The sequence below is a fragment of the Protopterus annectens genome, chromosome 11.part0, assembly GCF_019279795.1.
Source record: "Protopterus annectens isolate FY-2018-M chromosome 11.part0, PAN1.0, whole genome shotgun sequence".
Lineage (NCBI taxonomy): Eukaryota > Metazoa > Chordata > Ceratodontiformes > Protopteridae > Protopterus > Protopterus annectens.
This window is the reverse complement of record NC_056745.1, coordinates 817,579,866-817,596,615: the sequence shown is the minus strand read 5'-3', so window position 1 is coordinate 817,596,615 and position 16,750 is coordinate 817,579,866.

The following is a 16,750-nucleotide window of genomic DNA, read 5'->3' as shown; positions in this document are numbered from 1 at the left end:
TGTGTTAATATATGGGTGTTTAGTTTTCCCAACATGGAATGACCATGCAGTTCATGGCCTTTAGCTGGAGGCCATGACTGTGACATCCTGTGTTGGTCTATATGAGGCCCCTTGAAGGATGTCTGTGACAGCTGGACTGACAATTATGGCCCCCAGTTTGCAGTAATCACCAAACACGGTCTTCTGTAGTAAACCTGTGTTTGCCTGTACCTCTGAGAAGTATATGGCAAACAGTAGGGGTCCCAGGACTGAGTCCTGTGGGACACAAGTTGTGACTGGTTAAGAGTTGGACCTGGAGGCTGCTAGGTTTACCATGTGGGTTCTGTGTGTAAGCCTGTTGGCAACTCAACCTGTGATGTATGGGTGTATGTACTGGCTGGCGAGTTTATAAACAATACCTGAGTGGGGAATGGTGTCATAATCCTTAGCGAGGTCCAGGTAGTATGTGTGAACTACCACACCCCACACCTAAAGTCTAGGTGACTGTAAGATGTCAAACAGGTTCAGTAGGCATGATCTGCACTCATCAAGCAGACCTGGGTTGGGTCGGGTGTCTGGTGGTTCCCAATGTCTCTGTTAATGAGTTCCATGATGATGCACTCCAAAGCCTTGCAGTCCAGGATAGTCAGGCTTATAGGGCAATAGTTCCTGGGGTCCGTTGTGGTGCCACCTTTGTGGAGTGGGATCACTGTTGCTGTGCACCACTCTGTGGGTATGTAGCCTGTAGAGAGTCTGTGTTTGAACAGTGTGTTTAGGTGAGGGGTTAGTTCATTTAGAGCTCATGTAAGACACAGCCTGGGACACTGTCCAGTCCCATTGAGGCTGTATTTGTCGCTTTGGATAGGGCTGTTTTATCCTGTGCGTCGGTGATTGCTGAGGCCATACATTCTTCTGGTATGGTTAAGGGCCATTTAGGGGTTGAGAGGGGTGTGAAGTTTGCACTAAACATGTCTGCCAAAATGCTGGCAGTATCAGTCGGTTCAGTATATTTTGTGCCAGTCTGCACCAACTGAGCAGATCTGAGAATTTCCACTTAGGTTCTTGACATAGCTAAAGAATGCTTTGTGGTTGTCTGTAGGGTCCTTGGGAAATTGTCTTTTGAAGTTAGCCTTGGATGATTTCATGAGGGATCATAATTTCTTGCTGATACTGATCACGGATGTCTGTCCTTCTAGGGATTTCACTCTTATCTGTACTAGTTACCTCCTACTATTGTAGAGCCTGTGTTTGGCAGGGGTCCACCAGACCGATTCCTGTTCTTGGAGGAGTGAGTCTAGGTTAGACTTGGGATAGCATGATCCATGCATTCCTGCAGATCATCATAGAGTGCCTTTGTTTAGGTTTCAGCATCTTGGCGAGCAATGTCCATTGGCGTGGGGGCTGTGAACCATTCCACTTCTGGCATAAGCAATGTGAAGTCTGCTTTGGAAAGATTTTCATGGTGGTTTCCATGCTTCGGGTTGTGGGCGGAATGTGAATATCCAGAGTGAATAGTCTATGTTCTGATCTGACAAGCGAGGGGTTGATGGGTGTGGAACACTGGTTGCCCATGTTGGTAATGACCAGGTCCAATATGTTGTTCCCTCTGGTGGGGGTGTAGACCAGTTGTTCCAGGGTGTTTGAGTCGAGAAATTCCAGGAAACGCTGGGCAAGGGAGTTAGTACTTGAGTAGTTCTCCCAGTTAATGTTTGGGTAGTTGACATCACCCAGTATTAGGGTGTTTGGTAGGACCCGCATATTTCCCAGTGATCCCCGGAAATGCAGAATGTAGGTCCTGGGTTATGGTGGGTGATCTTTAGCAAGCTACAATTTGGATTGCAGTGTTGCCCATTGTCAGTTGAACTTGGATGATCTCAGATGCATCGTGCTGCGTCACTAACCTGGAGGTGTGAATATCCTTGATGAATATGGATACACCCTCACCTTTTGTGTTCTGGTCTGGGTTCTGTGGCCAAAAGGTGTGGTATGAGTTATAGCCTGGTGGTGCTGGGGTGCTCTCTGGAGCCTTAAACCGGGTGTCTGTTACTGCACAGATATCGATGTTCTCCATACTGAGGAGTGCCTCGAGTGTGTGCAATGTGAGGTTTAGACTTCTGGCGTTGAGTGGCAATACCCTCAGTTTCTGGTTACTTATGCTATGTACAGTGGTGGGTTTGTCTTATGAGCCTTGCCTAAAAGTCCACCTTGCCTAATACCCACCTCTCTACTATTGTTTGCAATGAATGACAGCTGTGCATGTGTTCATGTTTGCAAATGTGTACTGACCCTTGTTAAAGGGCTGTGCCAAATGGCTAGGTGCACACCTACATAGAGTGGATATTGACAGTAGAGACACACTGGTTGAATGTATAGATTTGTGTAGCCTTACCTCTCATTGCCAGACTAACAGCTGCTTGGAAATATGTTGACAGTACTGGTAATGAAACAGGGTGCATATCATCTTTAACTCTAGTGTGGCATCTGTAGTAGGTGTGTAAGATGTAGGAAACTGCTGCCCATGTGTAATAGCAGCTTCATAGCTGATGGCATACACTATCTGATTATATCCTGATCATGCCGATAGTGACAACAGAGTCTATTGATATTTGACTCTTTGTGGGGAGTGGGTGTCTGTGCCCAACAGAGCTCATGGTTCTGCTGGGTATGTGAGTTTATACCCAGACAAGGATACAGCCCTGTTCACACTTGCATCATCTGTAATCAACTATCATGATGTGATGTGGCCCTCAGAGGGGGAATGCTACTAAAGGTAGCTACCATGTTCCTGTAATAGCTAGTGTTGCCATGTCCATAACTCAAATATTTACATGTGAGCATCACTTGTCTAAAACATCTTCATAAGCAGTAAGTATACTAAATACAGTACGTGGTACTTGTAGTACTGAATGTTCATACAGGCATGTCCACTACTCAGCTACTGGTGTTTACTAATGTCAGCTTTGTGTATGTGGCCATCCTGGGGGAATGCAATCTCTATGCCATGTACACTGCCAAACCCGCCTAACACCACACCCCACACATTGTCTGGGATGCAGCTACAGGGGTGATCTTGGAGGCAGTCCATACTACACCCATGACTGGACTAGACAGTCAAGAGGTGTAGGTTAACACATGCATCTCATCACCACAACCAACACATACCCTTACCAGAACACAGTAAGGACATACACAAATTCCACCAGATATCACACACATCCACAGAGGCTTCTAAGTATCTGGCCAAGCAAGAAGCCCCCCAAGTTGGAATAGACAGACAACAGAATACAAAGACTGTACAACATAGTTCGCATAATTGTGTCACACCTCAGAACACGTGGCGGGAAACATGGCTAACAGTACTCATTTGTGAACACAAATCCTAGCACTATGTTACACACCAAGCTATATGAGGGAAAACATACTGTCAACTGCCTGTCTGCCATGATTAGCCACATACCCATACACTCCGACCACCTTTAGAACTATACACATGTCTCTGGCATATGCTATGTTGTTGTGCAGGACCTGCGATGCAGTAGCCTGGACTGCATGGAAACACATGTAGGAACTGTCAGGTCATGTTGCCCATGCTGGTATGTCCCAAGGCCCGGGTACCATTCTTCCAGTGGCCAGAATGATGCAGCAGTATAGGGACAAGGATTGTATTCCACAATTGTGACATTTACTGGTGTAATTCAAAGAGTATCCAGCATCTCTCTGCCTGGGATAACATGGTTGATAGACCATGATGCTTTGCCAGACATGGTCTGCACCTGTCACCCCTGAGAATATGGATACTGACAACGGCCCATGCATCCCCTATAGTGCCCTCATCATGCCAGGTTCAAGTGAAAGTCCACTGGTGCAACAGGAACAGCCATGAAATAAACTGTGGGTCTTGCTACTCAATGATACAAATCAGGTACTCAATATGGACTTACTTACGACAATCTGAAACATGGAGAACATATCTGTGCAGTGATTGAGATATGGTTCAACGCTTTGACACCCCTGCATTACCATGTTATAACACATACCTCACCTCTTGGCCAACATCCTTTATTGGAACACATGGACCACAGGTGTGTCCAACTTCCTGAGGAATATGTACACCCCCACGCAAGTTGCACTTGCACAACATAGGATGCATTATGCTGAGCAACTACCTTTGTGCCAAAGTGTAATCCAAATTGCACCTTTTTACAGATCATCCACCATGCCTCTGAAATCCCAACTGTCATTGTGCTGTAATGGGGAATACCACTTTTGAGACAGGACACCGTAATCATGGCCATTCAGCTATCCCTTTATAAACCGGGAAGACTCATCATGTACCAACACATGTGCTCAATGCATGTTGGATGTCATCAACACCAATGACCTGGATCATCATAGTCACACCAACAGGGCTAACAGTATGCCACACATGGTCAGTCTTCAAAGCCAATGTTATGCTCCTTAAGAGTGAAGTGCAGATGTACAATGCATGTGCAAATGCTGGGTCCTACACAAATGCACTTTAGGCACTCACATATGTACAGTGATTGTGCCATTGAAACAGAAACAGAATTCAAACAAACACAACCATGAAGGCAAACTGGTGGTACCCTGCCTTAAACTGTACCACGGAAGGTAGTAACTGTTGCAAGGTTCAAAACACATGAGTGGAAGTTGATCCATGGTCAGCCTAAGTAAGATGCAGATACACCATACAATGCCATGCAACGCTACTGGAAAACTACTCATCCACATATTATGAGGCCAAGCACAGAGGATTCCATAGCTGTGTCATGAAACATAATGGCAACAACAAGACCTGATGTGCTTCACAGCACTATGGGATGTGAGGTACTGCACCTACAGAAATAGCACCTGTTCCAGATAGGGTCTTGGATAACATAAACACACTGTCCCCCCCAACAGGTACACATTCATATATCCATGTACACTACAGAGCCCCTGTAATAACAACTATGCAAGTACAAGCTGCACTCTCTAATGCCATAATTACAGGCTGCATGGGACCTGTCCACATTCCAGGTTATATCCTACATAAATGTCAAAACAATCTGCTCCCCACATAAACATCTCGTACAATCATAGCTTCATGTCAGGCTGTGTACACACTCAATGGTGCACAGCAACAGTCATCTGTTAATGCTGTCATTATCCGAGGGACCCTGGTGTGTACACAGCTAACCTGGTTACAAACAGTGGTATCATTGCATTGCATAACACATAATGTAACTGGGTCAGTACATGGGTATTCTGCACAGTTGTTGTAGGGCTAGGTACAGTCCACCAGTCAAAGGTTACTTGGTGTTGTTCCATTACATGTCATACCACATGCATGGATGTGTGTTGGTGGTCTGAGGACATGGTGGAGTCTGAGGATTACATCCTAGAATGCAGCTTTTGACACTGTGACCTGTACCTGGCTCATCTGTGATGATATATGTTGGAGTACTGGTTTGTACATGTGAGTAGCCGTTATGAATGTGGGGACACCACCACATGGAGTGGTCCATACCAGTGTTATGGCCCACATATCTGGTTCTGAGTTATATGGTGGTAGTGCTATGGTGCACAACAGAGCCATCAGCCAGGTGTTCCTCACTGCACAGATGTCAGTATTCCCCATTGGAGGTTCAAAAATGAGCAGCTGTGATTATGACAGAAACACATCTAGCACTGGTTAGCATAAGCATACAATGCAATTGTCTTCTAGATGTCAGGGTGTTATCCTGTGTTTAGGTCACTTGCCTAAGAATGGCACTATATGGGCAAATGTGAATGAGGTATTATCAACACTCCCTTGAATCATGGATGCATGTGATCTGTGACAAAGGCTTGTCTTCTGTCAGTCATGTCATCCCAGACTGACAGACACTGGACAACCTCATAATTACAGCAGGACATTGGGTCATTGTGTTGGTCAAGCAGTTGCCATTCCTAGCATGAAATCACTGCGAGTGGTAGTATTGTGCTTGTTATAGACTGATAAATCTAAGGTGTCAGACAGCAGTAGGTGTTGTGTATATGACCAGTGTCAGATACATGTAGTGCAGTGTTCCTGCTAACATTGACAACTACTAACACCGGAGACCATTACAACATGTTCTGTATGTCTAACTGTATGAGCAGGGCCACTGTGGCCTTCCATGTTTAGAATCAGAGTGCATCCTAAACAGCCCTGTGCTACTAAGTGTATGAGCATGCCCAGTATAACCTTGTGTATTTGGACTCATAGTGCGTTCCAAACAGCCCTGTGCTACTAAGTGTGTGAGCATGCCCACTGATACCTTGTGTAAGTTATGTGCTACTATGTGTATGAGCATGGCGATTGTAACCCTGTATAGTGATAGTAGTCATCCATTCCACAGAAGGGCATACTCCTCTTCAGGATGGACTCCTACGTTAAACACACAGGTTCACAGCTATGTACATCGTAACTGTCAGCATCCCTGTTGATGTCCACAATCCTAGAAGGTCATGACGACTGCCTTGGAATGTGTAATCTCTGTGGCGCATCTCGTAACTGCGTAGTACTGTAATAGTGATCCATAGATAGGCAGGTGTTCAGATCCTATCACTGGTGTGTGTGAGTGTGTGTCCATCTGCCAGTGGACAGAAACATGCTTTTTAGAGTACTCACAGTCCGTACGATTCCTGTACTCAACTTTGGCAAGGCTGATGATGTCACCCACCTAGGAATACTCCTCTGGGATTACTGAGACCCAGTAATCTTGATAGTGCATTCTGTAACTGCGTAATGCTGTAGTGTGACAAAGTAGCTAAATCAGTGTTCTAATCCTAAACATGCCAAGTGTGTGTCTATCTGTTGGTAGACAGAACAATGCTTTTTAGAGTACTCACACTCCGTACGATTCCTATACTCAACTTTGGCAAGGCTGATGATGTGACCCACTTAGGAATACTCCTATGGGATTACTGTGACCCAGTAATCTCGATAGCACTTTCTGTAACTGTGTAATGGTGCAGTGTGATAACGTAGTTAGGTTGGTGTTCTAATCCCAGAGATGCTAAGTGTGTGTTCATCTTCTGCTGGACAGAACAATGCTTTTTAGAGTACTCACACTCCGTACGATTCCTATACTCAACTTTGGCAAGGCTGATGATGTCACACACCTAGGAATACTCCTCTGGGATTGCTGTGACCCAGCAATCTTGAGAGCATGTTCTGTAACTGCGTAATGCTGTAGTTTGATAAAGTAATTAGGTCAGTGTTCTAATCCCAGACATGCTGAGTGTGTGTGTGTCCATCTGCAGGTGCACAGAGCAATACTTTTTAAAGTACTCACACCCCGTACAATTCCTATACTCAACTTTGGCAAGGCTGATGATGTCACCCACCTAGGAATACTCCTCTGGGAGTGCTGTGACCCAGATAGCACGTTTTGTAACTGCGTAATGCTGTAGTGTGATAAAGTAGTTAGGTCTGTGTTCTAATCCCAGACATTCTGAGTGTGTGTGTGTGTGTGTGTGTGTGTGTGTGTGTGTGTGTGTGTGTGTGTGTGTGTGTGTGTGGACAGAGCAATGCTCTTTAGAGTACTCACACTCCGTACTATTCCTATTCTCAACTCTGGCAAGGCTGATGATGTCACCCACCTAGGAATACTCCTCTGGGATTGCTGTGACCCAGTGATCTCCATAATGCATTCTATAACTGCATAATGCTGTAGTGTGATAAAGTAGTTAGGTCTGTGTTCTAATCCCAGCCATGCTGAGTGTGTGTGTGTGTGTGTGTGTGTGTGTGTGTCTGTCTGCCAGTGGACAGAGCAATACTTTTTAGAGTACTCACACTCTGTACAATTCCTATATTTGGCTTTGGCAAGGCTGATGATGTCACCCACCTACGAATACTCCTCTGGGATTTCTGTGACCCAGCAATCTCGATAGCACATTCTATAACTGTATAATGCTGTAGTGTGATAAAGTAGTTAGGTCGGTGTTCTAATCCCAGATGTGTGCGTGTGTGTGTCCGTCTGCTGGTGGACAGAGCAATGCTTTTTAGATTACTCACACTCCATACGATTCCTATACTCAACTTTGGCAAGGCTGTTGATGTCACCCACCAAGGGATACTCCTCTGGGATTGCTGTGCCCCAGCAATCTCAATAGCACATTCTGTAACTGTGTAATGCTGTAGTGTGATAAAGTAGTTAGGTCGGTGTTCTAATCCCAGATGTGTGCATGTGTGTGTCCATCTGCTGGTGGACAGAGCAATGCTTTTTAGAGTACTCACACTCCATACGATTCCTATACTCAACTTTGGCAAAGCTGTTGATGTCACCCACCTAGGGATACTCCTCTGGGATTGCTGTGCCCCAGCAATCTCGATAGCACATTCTGTAACTGTGTAATGCTGTAGTGTGATAAAGTAGTCAGGTAGGTGTTCTATTCCAAGGCATATCAGGTGTGTGTGTTTGTCAGTCATATCCTATTTGTTGGTGGCTGTGAGTCGCTAGCCACTGGATGTGCTGAGAAGTGTGTTTTGTTGTTTCCCTATATAGTGGCCATAAATGTCACAATAAGCCAAGAGACTGGATTGGCAAGACATATCCATAAATTTGGCAATAGGCCTGGTGAGTAAAGTCAGCAACCCTAATATTACCCTGAATACAGTCTGAACCCGTGTGTCGCACAGAAACACACTTGCCTTGAGATTAACACCAGTACATAATACAGGAGTCGCTGGTGGTTTCCTTTCAATTCTTGTCTAATGCTTTGGTGTCATGAGGTTTGTTCTTAAGATATATAGTCTATATCTATGTATGTTTACATATATATATATATATATATATATATATATATATATATATATATGTATATATCATTCATATATATATATATATATATATATATATATATATATATATATATATATATATTAACACACATACATCTACATAATGGAATACATGTCCTATACGGTTGAATGCCTGTGCTGGATGATATGTATGTGATAACATCCAATGCTTGTATATCTCCCATGGCTTAGTGGCAAAGCACATCATCTGTGGTGTGCAGGGTCCTGGTTTCGAGCCTTGTAGATGCTGGTTGTTCTGTTACTAGGCAGAACAAGGGCCACTGAATACTGTGTGAGTAAGGCACTTTTAAGCAGTTGTGTGCGGGTTTGCGAGATGGTAAGCAGTGGTTAGTTTTGGGGAGGCTCAGTATGGGTCATGTAACTATGCATTAGCAGGCAATGCTATGCAAATGAGGTAAAGGATAGTGAATCCCGGTTATCCCCAGGGTGTGAGGCAGGTCCCAAGAGTGTATGTGTAGAGATAGCCGGGTGCAGGACTCGGATATAGGTGACATCATGGGTGGTGTGTCAGGCATACTGTACGTGGACTGGAGCCCTGTGGCTCAGGATTGCTCCTAGCTTAGTATGGCTAAGCTAGGGGTGTGTCTATACCTGCCTAGTGCAATTGGGAGGGACAACAGCAGTAGGAGAGTAATCAAGGTGAACTAGCTGAGCTGACAGGCGATATGTATCAGAATCAGCCGATTAAAGGGCCAGCAGACAAGCCCAGCCTAGAACACTGCTATAAACTAAGCAAACATCTTCCCCTCTGTTTTTTTCACACTCTACATCACCGGTGTATACATGCGGGTAAATTTTAACAAACAAACCTACGAAATGTGAAGGGCTGCAGCAGGCAACATAGACCAACATGTGCAAGAGGATGAGGGTGGTGAAGATGTGAATGCTGCTGAACAACCCTCAGTGAGGAGACAGAGAAGAGTGTACAGACTCAGGGTAATCTACCAGGGGCTACATGAGCTGGAGATAGTGGGGTGCTATAAGGTGGACAGAGACCTCCTACAGCAGATTGCTGAGCTGTGCCGGCCACACCTGACACATCAAACAGGCCGAGGGGAACCCATCCCAGTGGATACCAAGGTATGTGTAGACCTAGGTATACTAGCCACAGGTACCTCCCAAAGCACAGCTGGGGATATCATGGGGATCTCAGAGGCATCAGCATCCAGAGTATTCCACCAGTTCTTGAACGCCATGTCAGCACAAGCCAGTGAGCACGTATATTTCCTCAACACACGTGGGGTGTTGACCAGCAATATGCGTCTCTTCCACCAAATAGCAGACTACCCTGGGGTAGTGGGTGCTATAGCCTGCATGCACTTATGCATCAAAGCACCACCTGGTGAGCAGGAAAGGGCCTACATCAACCGCAGGGACATCCCCTCCATCAACTGCCAGGTCGTATGTGATGCCCAGGGCATTATAATGAATGTGTGTGCTGGCTACCCTGGAAGCTATGATGATTCAGAAATATGGCATCTTATGCAGCTGTACCACAGCTTTGCCAATACGGACATCCCCTACGGTCACCTAGTGGGGGATGCTGAGTACCTACTGGAGCCGTGGCTGATGACACCCCCCAGAAATTCCCACACACCTGAACAACAACACCATAATGAGGCACACGCACAGGCCAGACATATAATAGAGCATGTGTTTGGGATGCTCAGGTCATGGTTCTGGTGTGTGGACACATCCGGTGGAGCCTTGCAGTATTCACCAGCTACATGCACCCAAATTGTTATGGTATGTGCTATGCTACACAATATGATCCTGCGGAAACAGCTGCAGCAGGAACAGCATGGTGCAGGGCCACACAGCCCCCACCAATGCCAAGGCCTGTACAGGCACAGAGTGACTCAGAGGAGGAACAACCTGAGCCTGACCCAGTAGGCAGAAGGAGGCGTGCCCATTATGACCTGGCCTTGGCAAAAAGGCAACGCATAGCATATGCACTGACACAGTAGGGACCCAGGGAATGTCACCCTCTCTGACTCGCACAGACAGTAAAAGGGATGCCAAACATGACACTACCTGTACTCAGCCATGTATAGGGAGTGTTCTATGTGCACCCGACATAGGCAGCCCTCCATCACCATCCTCAAGTCTGGCACATCCTCAAGGTAAGTCAATCAACGTACCAATTGCCAAATGCACTAGAAAGTGTTGGTACCTGTAGCTATGGTATGGATGTGAGCATGCAGGGGAAATGAGTGGCCAAATGTTAAGGCAGCAGACAGTAGACACCCATAGTGGCACTATGACATCTGTAACACATACTGGAGTCACCATAGTAGCCAGTACTACACAGGGTGACCAAACCCACTGCGGGTAATGGGCTGAGCATCATGTGTGTCCATAAGACCCACACAAGTCTCAACCAGCTGGACAGGTGTAGACCGACACAAACAAATGCTGTACTATGGCCTCTGAATGTGCCCTATGGTTAACCCCTCCCACAGACCCACACAGACAGACAATAGCAGGCCAGGCAGTTGGATGTAGGTTGTGTAGGCTAGGAAGTCAGACACTAATATGTTGGTAATTAAACCTAAAATCTGTAGTACACTGGTATGCCTCTAGCCAGCACAATAGCTAAGACTACACACTGAAATGGAGTGCCTGACATACCAGTACAGTACTAGCAAATGTGTACAAGTGTCAGGTGTGCCCCCCATCCAACGTACACATATAGCAACAGTCAGGTGTGCCCCCCCTGCTCCTGTGTAGGAATGTAGATACAGTCAGGTGCCCCCCGCTATGCAGAAATGCAGCAACAGTCAATGCCACATGACCGATGGATACCCTGCAGACACAGCATGCTACCTGTCGATGTACAACACAAAGGTCAGCACCACAGTACAGACTACCTGGACATGTAACACATGTGATAAAGATGGCCATACTGGGCATGCTCACACACTTGAAGGTATGAAGGCAATGTCAGTCGACAACATACTGAATGGTCATACTGGGCATGTTCACACACTTAAACACATGAAGGCCATGTCTGCAAACACCAGTGGTCCGGACATATCTGGCGGCCGCAGTTCTTAGTGCAGACACATGTCAGTATGCACCACGCCTGCCTTGCACACACAGTGGATTGGAATACAGGCATATATGTAAGGACAACACACTATAATACGTCAACTATAGACGGACATAGATGTGTGGAAGAGGGTGACTGTGACAAGGAGCCATCCAGGCCTGTCCCATCCAGCACACAACCAAAGGGCCCTAAACACATGAGGTGCAGATGTCATTCACTGCAGATAATAGCCACCTGTATCTGTCAGCATATCAGACTATGTGATGCACGTGCCAGCTGTGCAACATGACTGTACAGGGAAGTAGCTGTATATACGTACTTGTGACATATGGCCCCATGTGCGCCTGCATGTGGCATGTCAACCCCTACATGACTGGGTTATGGCCCATGCACACACTGCCCTCCCCATAGCAGTATTATGACAAGCCTGCTGAGGTCATTCATTGTGAAATACACCTTTGAGAGAGGTGTAGCTCAGTAATCTCCATGGCGCATCCCATAACTGCATACAGCTGTAGTGTTATACTAGTTAGGTAGTAGTTCTAACCCCAGACTTGCCAGTTGTGTGTGTGTGTGTGTGTGTGTGTGTGTGTGTGTGTGTGCGCGCACGTCTGTCTGTTTCAGTCTATGTAGAGAGAAATGGTTTATAGGCTACCTACAGTCCGTGCAAATCATATACTCACCTTTGGCAATGCTGCTGATGTCACTCACCTAGAAATACACCTCTGGGAACATCGTAGAACAGTAGTCTCTGTTGTGCGTTCTGTAACTGTGTATTGCTGTAGTGTGATAGAGTAGTTATGCCAGTGTTGTAATCCCAGACTTGCCAACTGTGTGTGTGTGTGTGTGTGTGTGTGTGTGTGTGTGTGTGTGTGTGTGTGTCCGTCTGCCTGAGGACAGACCAATGCTTTTAGAGTACTCACACTCTGTACAAGTCATATACTCATCTTTGGCAATCCTGCTGATGTCACACACCTAGAAATAAACCTCTAGAATTACTGTAATCCAGTATTCTCCATAGCGCGTGCTGTAAATGTGTATTGCTGCAGTGTAATACACTAGGTAGGTAGGGGTTCAAATCCATGACATGGCAGGTGTGTGTGTTTGACTGTCAGAGCCTATGTGGGGGTGGCTGTGAGTGTCTAACCACTGGACATGTTGGGGAGCTGATTTTGTAGTTTTCCTATATGGTGTCCGTCTTATGACACAGTGCCCACCTCATGAAGCGTACAGATGTCAGTCAGCCATGTGACTGTGTTGGCAAGACATACCCCTACATCTGGCAAAAGGCCTGGTGAACAAAGTATGCAATCCTACTAGTACCCGGTATATATCCTGAACCCATGTGTCATACACAAACACACTTGCCTAGGATATCCTGCTATGTTGCTAGTACCATGCACATTGATGACAGATAGTAGGCATGGTGTGATTGCAGTGGGCTGCAGAGGACATGGCACCCTGTACAGTGGTACAATAGGCACATAATTGTGGACAATGTGCCTTCACTATGTTCCCCACTGGATGCCTGCAACATATGTGGTGCCATCAAATATGATCCACAGAGGCCATACAATGCTGTACACATGTGCTCTGTATGGAACGGTACCACTAACACCAGGGAATACCTGTATCATGCTATCAATGCTGGTGCAGGGTTGACCTGCTGACTATAAGCAGGTTTTGCCACACCAGGCCAGTATTGGCATATCAGAGGATAACAGTCTGTGTACACAACATGTGCCTGCCATACCAGGTGCACCTGTACATGTCACTGTACAGTATTGTGGGACATGCACATCCCAGGCAATGTCCATGTCAAGGACTATCAAACACAGACATGGCATGCATTGCAAAGCTATGGCCATGCACAATAGTAACCAGGATGTCAGGGCAGTTCATGCATTACCCACCTGTGTGGGACATTGCAGACACTGCACCCCTGTACCACACTGCATACCATTGTCGGGTGGTGCAATGCCAAGGATTACCCCTCACCCAGCCTTGTACAGCTATCTTGCACAGTCAACCACTACACACCCATGAAGCAATGCATACATGCACGTCAATGCTGGCACCTTGAGTCTGCATGTGGGTTATGATGCTCCCAACCACAGTCACTCCCAGTATAACCCCCATTGGCATACCAACAGATGTCAAACCCGTTCACATGCCCTAGCCCATAGAACCTCCAGATATCCCCTGTGGTGCATGTAGTACCTGTGCATTACTGCAGTGTGGCAAACTAAGTAGTCAGGGAGTGTATTTGTGGCTCTGGCAAAGAGTGTCAATGCGAGTCCATTAGAGAGTGTGGTTGTGGTGACAATGGCATCCATTCATGTGGACAGCCATGTGTGCTACACCTAATGTATGTTTACTATATCTCTGTTGCACATGTCTCTCACCAACACACATATATGTTCTTACAGCACAGCAACATGTCAGCTTTGTGGCACATGTAGTAATGGCATGAACTTGTAATAGTAATGACTAGTCAGTCAGGGATCTGACCCCTGTACTGGTAGGTTTGTGACAGATGATGCTTAGGTTTTAGTCTCCAAGCCCTTCTCTGATGTACTTTGTCTGTCTCTCCCACACACTCTCTGGTGGATGTGGAAGTGTACACCTGCTCATCAGCAGCATGTGTATTGTAAGTGATGGACATGATCAGGTGATGGCCTCTGCACCTATTGCAGTCCTCCTCTAGCTGATTGCATGTGGAACAGCTGTAATGATGTTCCCATAGCCATTCACATGAGAAACACAGTACAATATCTTGGAACATCATGTTGGTGTTTGGCCATGACATTCGCTGTGAGTGGTACCTGGATGTGGTGTTTGGAAATGGTATCACAGATGATATCTGGATGTACCTCAATCATTTTCCACAGTGGGAAATAACCTAAAGACAGGAGGGTGAAGTGCCAGACATAACTACAACATGTAAGTCTAGCTATGCTTCATTGAGTCTACTGCCTGTTTAACATGTTGTGTGTGGTAATAGCTATTCTGCATGTTTTATAACAGACATGACAGTGCTCTATTCATGATGGACCCCCATCTGTAGGGCCATCTGTGGACTGGTCAGTGTATGGAACCATTTGTTTCCTGTGATACACACTGAACACACATCTGTGCACAGCAGGAGCATAGTGTGAGGTTTGCTGCCAGTATATGGTAATAGGGATGTGTTACTGCCATTGCATCCTTGACTGGACATATGTTACATGAAACAGTGGCATGACAGACAGTGTCTGGGGTTCTCAATGGCAAGCCAATAATGGGCCACTGTTCATAGCTGCAGTCACACGTCCTCTACACTTTGTACAGATGTCATGCAGTATATATGCATGTGTTGTGCTCCCTCTGCAAATGTATACCATCTGTTGTGTTGGGTTGATGGTCATATCTATGCATACTGTTGTAAGTAATCCTGATTGCTGTTGTCTATTACTAAGCCATATTTGTGCTTTAACTGAAACACCATAGGCTGTATGGGCTTGGAGGTCCCGGCAGAACCTCCTGTCTCACTTCAGCTGACCATGGCACTGGGCACCAGCACATCTGAGGCCCAGCCTTGGACCTCAACCTCTGTTGGCTCTGCACCACCTTCTGGTGGTACCACCACTGAGGATGGGGCCTGTCCCCCCTGGGAGTTGGGCCAGACAGGAACATGTCTGCTGTTGTGCGGTCCCGGACGTGGTGCGTTGGGGGCTAAATAAGGGGTTCTGAGGCCAGATATGCAAGCTCAAGGGTGGAGTGTCACATTTACAGGGCAAGGCTGCCCCTCCGTGACAGCCCCCAGCACTGCCTCCTTTGCAGCTGTTTTGGTGCAGTGGTGGCTGCCCATGGCTGGGGACCTTCATCCCACTGTTCCCATGGGCTTGTGAATGCCGAACACCCCTCCCCGCCCGAGGTGTATCCCTCCACATGTGGCATATACTGACCCTGTATGCTGTCTTGTGTGTGATCCTACCCTACTTATCCTCCATGGGCATACCTACTCTCCTTCCCCCACATCCCACTCTCACCCAATGGAAACATAAGGCCAATCAGTTCCTAGGACAACATTTGCCCCATACATAGCTGTCCATTTCACACATGTGCTGACTGGACACATGTAACCCTTGTAATATGCATTACAACATACTCCTGTTATCCTCACCCCTGTCCCTCAGGTGCACGATCCTGGTATGCACATCACTCCTAAATGTTCCAGGTACACGTGATGCAGACGACCCCATTGTACACACAATACTACCGGTCCCTCTATGGTTACCCCCATTTACCTTTATCATGATGATGATGCACACAGCACCTTGCAAGAGTACTGTTCTCACATAATGATTGGACAGGTACTGTTGTCTTAATGTACATTACATGCACAGAGTGATGTATACGGCCAATGTACAACTGTTTGCTTGTATGAATGACACATGTCTGTCTGAGGGAGTCTTGATATTACATAGAACAACATCACTACATAATACAGGCATTGCTGGTGTTTTCCTTTTCATTCATTTGTAATGCTTTGTTGTCACATGGTATGTTCCTGATATATCTCTATATATGTATGTACCTATATGCTGGACATAAACACTCACACATACATCTACATGATGGAATACATTCCTATACTGTTGAATGACTTTGCTGTATGATATGTTTGTGGTAACGTCCAATGTCTGTATATCTGCCATAGCGTATTGGTAAATCACATTAGCTGTGTGTGCAGGGTCCTGGATCCGTGCCTTGCAGAGGCTGTTTATTTTGTTGCAGGGCAGAACAAGGCCATTAGATACAGAGAGATTAAGGCACATTAAAGCAGTTGTGAGCGGGTGTGCATGGGTTTGTGCAGTGTTAAGCAA